This window comes from Oncorhynchus gorbuscha, linkage group LG24, assembly GCF_021184085.1.
Source record: "Oncorhynchus gorbuscha isolate QuinsamMale2020 ecotype Even-year linkage group LG24, OgorEven_v1.0, whole genome shotgun sequence".
Classification (NCBI taxonomy): domain Eukaryota; kingdom Metazoa; phylum Chordata; class Actinopteri; order Salmoniformes; family Salmonidae; genus Oncorhynchus; species Oncorhynchus gorbuscha.
This window is the reverse complement of record NC_060196.1, coordinates 25,840,655-25,847,555: the sequence shown is the minus strand read 5'-3', so window position 1 is coordinate 25,847,555 and position 6,901 is coordinate 25,840,655.

The following is a 6,901-nucleotide window of genomic DNA, read 5'->3' as shown; positions in this document are numbered from 1 at the left end:
ACACACGCACTGACAAATTAGAAATTAGATAATGGAAATCTGTATACTTTTGTGAGACTAAATAGATTAACTCAGTTGACCTGAAACATTGTCTGGGGACAACAATCTGATGACTCATGTAATAAAAGTATGAATGATTCCACCTTGGTGTTGAGATTACAATGAAGTTTCATATTGTTCTCCCTATAATTTCAAGAACTCGATGAGGGCAAAGTTGAGATGAAATGTTGACTTGGTGTCTCAGTGGTTTATTACCCAGGCTACAGTAAACAGTGTGACCGTGTTATGGCACAACACAGTCATGTTGGCCAGTCTTTCACGGCACTACAGTTCTCTGCCTAGAATGCCATCTTGGGGTATGAAGGAGTAAATCAAATGTAATACTTAGTGTCAGTCACTTATCATCATCGTAATGGTAATATTGAGGGTGAACAAAGTTCATATTCAGTTTCGAGTGATTAACAATGTTTAGCACATTTATATATATTTTCCCTTTCTGTAATACACATTATGTCCAGTATTCTTTCTGTAATGTTCACCAGACTAGATGCTGCATGTCATGGAGTAAACTCATATCTGTTTATAGTGATTGATGCCAGACTGGAGGTACAAGGACCAAGGGCACAATGATTATTGTGAGGTTGGCAGGTAGCCTAGTGGTTAGGGCATTGGGCCAGTAGCCAAAAGGTTGCTAGATCGAATCCCCGAGCTGACGAGGTCGTTCTGTCCCTGAACAGCCACTGTTCCTAGGCTGTTTTTGTAAATAAGAATTTGTTCTTAACTGACTTGCCTAGTTAAATAAAAAAAAATATATATATATATTGTGAAACACTGTGTGATTCTGTAGCAGCAGACAAAGTCACTGCCTTTTGTTTTGGCTTCCCACAAGCCTCTCAGGCTGGTGTTTACAGTATAGCTGGTGCTGTCTGATTAGTATATAAGAGAGGCCAGTTAGATATCTCCAAGAGGCCAGTTAGACATTTCTCAGCTTCTATGCTGGATGGTGTCTCCCTGTTGCAATTTGTATTAAACTCAATTGATTTATGATTGACTGTATGTATGACTGCTCTTCTCTTTTGTTCACCTGGATATTCCTATTACAATCATCATCATCATCATGTGGCTGCTCAGTGAAACAACCTGTCCTGACTTGTCATAGACACTTGCTAAGAAACTTTAATAAGCAAGCCTTCCTTCATGACCTGGCCTCTGTATATTGGAATAGAATCAGCTTGATCCTCTCTGTTGAAGACACTTGGACCTTATTTTTTTATATGTTCAGTGATATTGTTAACAAACATGCCCCCATAAAGAAAATGAGAATTAAAAACCGGTTCAGCCCCTGGTTCGACCGTGATCTTGCAGAGTTACTCCACCTCAAGAATTGCATTTAGCTAAAGGCTCGGCACACGCACACTCAGGCTGACTGGCTCTTGTTCAGGCAAATGAGTGCACTCAGGCTATCCGGAAGGCCAAAGTTAGTTACTTTAAAGGGCAGTTCTCTCTCTGTGGGTCTAACCCCAAGAAGTTCTCGAAAACAGTTAAAGACCTGGAGAATAAACACTCCTTCTCACAGCGGCCCATGTCCCTTAATGTTGATGATGTGGTTGTTACTGACAAGAAGCACATGGCTGAGCTTTTCACCACTTCATTAAGTCAGGATTCCTATTTGACTCAGCCATGCCTCCTTGCCCGTCCAACATTTCCTCATCTCCCACCCCTTCTAATGTGACTAGCCCCGATGCTCCTCCCTCTTTTTCCCCTGCCCCACTACAAAGTTTCTCCCTGCAGGCGGTCACTGAGTTCGAGATGCAAAAGGACTTCCTTAAACTTGACCCCCAAAAAACATCTGGGTCAGATGGTTTAGACCCTTTCTTCTTTAATGTTGCTGCCCCTATAATCGCCAAGCCTATCTCTGACCTTTTTAACCTTTTTCTCCTCTCTGGGGATGTTCCCATTGCTTGGAAGGCAGCCACGGTGCGTCCTTTATTTAAAAGGGGAGATCAAGCTGATCCTGACTGTTATAGGCTATTTCTATTTTGCCCTGTTTATCAAAAGTGTTGGAAAAACTTGTCATATTCAACTGACTGACTTTCTTGATGTCTATAGTGTTCTCTCTGGTATGCAATCTGGTTTCCGCTCAGGTTATCGATGTATCACTGCAACCTTAAAGGTCCTCAATGATGTCACCATTGCCATTGATTCTAAGCAATGTGCTGCTATTTTTATTGACTTGGCCAAAGCTTTTGATACGGTAGATCATTCCATTCTTTTGGGCCGGCTAAGGAGTATTGGGGTCTCTGAGGGGTCCTTGACCTGGTTTGCTAATTACCTCTCTCTAAGAGTGCAGTGTATAAAAGTCAGAACATCTGCTGTCTCAGCCACTGCCTGTCACCAAGGGTGTACCCCAAGTCTTGATCCTAGGCCCCACGCTCTTCTCGATTTATATCAACAACATTGCTCAGGCAGTAGGATGCTCTCTCCTCCATTTATATGCAGATTATACAGTCTTATACTCAGCTGGCCCCTCCCCAGAATTTGTGTTAAATGCTCTACAACAAAGCTTTCTTAGTGTCCAACAAGCTTTCTCTACCTTTAACCTTTTTCTGAATACCTCCAAAACAAAGGTAATGTGGTTTGGTAAGAAGAATGCGCCTCTCCTCACAGGTGTAATTACTACCTCTGAGGGTTTAAAGCTTGAGGTAGTCACCTCATACAAGTACTTGGGAGTATGACTAGACGGTACACAACCAAAGTTGCAAGCTAATGTTAAATCTAGACTTGGTTTCCTCTATCGTAATCGCTCCTCTTTCACCCCAGCTGCCAAACTAACCCTGATTCAGATGACCAGCCTACCCATGCTAGATTATGGATTGACAGGTAAGGGTGCACTGGAGCGGCTAGATGTTCTTTACCATTCGGCCATCAGATTTGTCACCAATGCTCCTTATTGGACACATCACTGCACTCTATACTCTTCTGTAAACTGGTCATCTCTGTATACCCGTTGCGAGACCCACTGGTTGATGCTTATTTATAAAACCTTCTTAGGCCTCACTCCCCCTATAAGAGATATCTACTGCAGCCCTCATATCCTCCACATACAACACCCGTTCTGCCAGTCACATTCTGTTGAAGGTGTCACGACTCCTACCGAAGGTGGCTCCTCTTCCTGTTTGTGTGGCGCTCGGCGGACGTAGTCACCGGTCTACTAGCTGCCACCGATCCCTTTTCCTTTTCTGTTGGTTTTGTCTTATTAGTTACACCTGTTTCTTGTTTAGGTTTTTTTGGGGGGGCTATTTAAGCCGGTAGGCCCGCCTGCTCTTTGTACAGGCTTATTTTTTCCCCACTGTGTTTATGTGTGGTAGTGCGTGTCGTTTTGTGGTTTTTCTCCGGACTTGTTAGGTCCTGGTTTTGGGCTGTCATGTATGTGCACCCAGTATCTTGGCGTGTACGATTTTCCCTGTGTGTAAAATAAAGCACTATTCTGTACCTTCTGCCTCCTACGCCTGACTCCGCACCCACTATGCCCAAGTGCGTTACAAAAGGTCCCCAAAGCACACACATCTTTTCAGTTCGCTGCAGCTAGCGACTGGAACGAGTGCAACAAACACTCAAACTAGACAGTTTTATCTCAATCTCTTCATTCAAAGACTCAATCATGGAGACACTTACTGACAGCTGTGGCTGCTTTGTGTGATCTATTGTTGTCTCTACCAGTCATGGGTTACTAGGAGTGGTGGGTAGGAGTCAGGTGCAGAGAGCAGAGGGTTCAGTGATTTGTAGATTTATTTCTCCGGCACAAAACGGTTACGCCAAATACAGGGCGCATAAACACTGACCAGCCCAAACACAAGGCAAAATATCCGGAGAACAATGAAAACACATCCACAACCGAAAGAGAACACAAATAATCCCGCACAAACCTAAACGGGCCTAACAGGCTTAAGTAGACCGGCGGCAAGTAGACCAGCGACTATGACCACCGAGCACCGCCCGAACAGGCAGGGGAGCCACCTTCGGTGGGAGTCGTGACACTACCTTCTTGCCCTTTGTGCTGTTGTCTGTGCCCAATAATGTTTGTACCATGTTGTACTGCTGCCATGTTGTGTTGCTACCATGTTGTTTTCATGTTGTGTTGTTACCATGCTGTGTTGTCATGTGTTGCTGCCATGCTATGTTATCATAGGCCTCTCTTTATGTAGTGTTGTGTTGTCTCTCTTGTCTTGATGTGTGTTTTGTCCTATGCCATCGTCCCCGCAGGAGTCCTTTTGCCTTTTGGTCGGCCGTCATTGTAAATAAGACTATGTTCTTAACTGACTTGCCTAGTTAAATAAAGTCAAGTAAAAAAAAATACAAAATAATACAAATGTGCAATAGGCTTATATAAAAATATAACCAAGGCCAACCCTGCTAAAAAAAAACAGCAGAAATTAGCCATATGTATAGAGTTCTGCCAAGTTTTTGAAGCTGCCACGGTAGTGCCTTTATTCTCGAAATGTTGGTGATGTAACAAGAGAGAGCGCCTCCGACAATTCCCTTTGAAATGACTCACTGTAAACAAGAAAAACAGTGCAGCGAATTTACCAGACAGTTTTATTGATTAGCAGTCAGGATAATGTGTTTCCAAGTCTATGTTTATAGGTTTTGACAACTATCAGGAATAAACATCTAGAGAACAATGTGTAGGCGTAAATGATCACTGAGCAACAGCTATGGAGGAGAAAGTAGAGCTCTCTGAATGTTCAGACACAAACCGCATTGGTCAGATGCTGGTCAAGCTGGTCTGACCAGCATGGTCTAGCTGGTTAGGATGGGCGACTAGCTGGTCAAGCTGGTGATGCCGGTGACCAGGTTATGCCGGTATGCTAGTTTAGTTGAGTTTATTAAGATCCCCATCAGCTATTGCCAGTGATTAATTTGAGCCGTGGCACCTCTCAGTTTGGTACTCTTTCATTCCTGAACCCATACATCTTGTGGCATGAACAATCATTTTCACTGTTTGCAATGTAAAACTCCTAATAAAATCAATCATAGTAATTCAATTTTTATTCCACTGTCATTGTCATGCCCCTTAAAAAACCTAATGTGAAAACATTCCTGATATTCTAAGAATGTTGGGCCATCCCAGGTTTATGGTTTGCGCAACATTGTTGCTTATGTAGACCAACCATTGCTGTGGTGAGAGAGAAAAGCACACCGGTATCTCTCACAGAATTAAGATGAGATTCACTTTCAATGATCTCTCTCCCTCTCTGTGCTGTTATAGACATGAGCCGGCAACTCGCATCTCTCCAACATTGCACTTCATAATTGATTTCCTAATAGAATAATAGCTGTGGAAAGTGTGCTGGAGGTGCTGCAGCGCTCTGCAGTCTGTTCAGAAAGAAATTAAATAATTCCCAAATACTACACCAGGACTAAGCCTATAATTTATCCACAGAGGATCAATGGCTAATTTTAAAAAATAGCTTAGCTGTGGATTGTGTGTAGCCAAATCACAAGGTATGCCTACAGTCGGGAACATGTGGCAAATCTGTCAGTGAACAGCATGCAGCCAAAACAGGCCTTTCGCAATATTTCAAATACAACCATTCGAAAACACAGGTTCGGAAAGCAAATGGATCCTGCTGAAAATAAAATATGAATTTGTCTGTATGTTACCAAGTTACCAACTTCCAAATAGGCCGCTGAGTGAGCTGCACATCATTGGGTGAGTCAGTGAAACACGAAAACTTTTTTAGGACTATAATTTCCTTCTCATATTGTACATATTCTAGGCCTTCCTATGCTGTTTTTATTGATCTCAGGTTCTCAGTTTGTCCGTGTCAAAGTAGCCTGTCATTTTGATCATTTGTGAGGTATTATTTTAGGGCTCCTGAGTGGCGCAGTGGTCTAAGGCAGCACATCTCAGTGCTAGAGGTGTCACTACAGACCCTGGTTTGATTCCAGACTGTATCACAACCGGCAGTGATTGGGAGTCTCATAGGGTGGGGCACAATTGGCCCAGTGTCGCCCGGGTTAGGTTTGGCCGGGGTAGGCCGTCATTGTAAATAAGAATTTGTTCTTAAAACTGACTTGCCTAGTTAAATAATGGTTAAATAAAAAACACTTAAAATGATTCTGTAAAAGTCTCCAGTCATCTACAATGATGGGGAAGAGCATGAAATCCATTTATAAAAGGCCAAATTTTCCAGGACTCTAGGCTACAACAAATGTACTCCATGTTGTGCAACTTCTGCAATCATCCCCTCCACTGCTCTAATGCCAGTACTCAAAAGCGATGATGATGCATGCAATGCTTTATTATAAAAGTGATTTTTTAAATGCTGTTCTGGTACCTCATTGTCACCCACCCCTCGGGCTCACTTTTACATACACGTTCACATGCACATGCACAATATCACGTTTTTTAAATCTAAACTTGCTTTTGCCTGAGTAACCTCTGGTGGCAGAGCATTGAACTATACATAACTGAGTGACGCATTAAATCTGTTTTTGGATTGGGTGCCGTGAAGAAACCCAAAAAACAAACAACAAAAACAAAACAAGAAGAAACCCATAGTGGCGTCTGGTGGGTTTATATGTCTTTTTGCAGTGTATGCAAATAAATTATACAATTGGTTAAAATAACCCTTACATAACCCTAACCCTCAAAATGTCAACTTCAATGGGGTAGAATCCCGGATAGCAAGGCCTACACTGCTAACCTTAACTTAAGGTAAAAACATATATTGTTTGTTTTCATGAATTTTTACGATACACACAATTTTGACTTTGTGGCGGTGGCAACATTTCCCTTCCTAGTTTTATTTTCAGTGTATGACGGGTTCATCATGTGACCGCCCATCTCAGTCATATGACCGCGGTGTTTAGGTTTTTTTTTTTTGAGGAGAAGGTG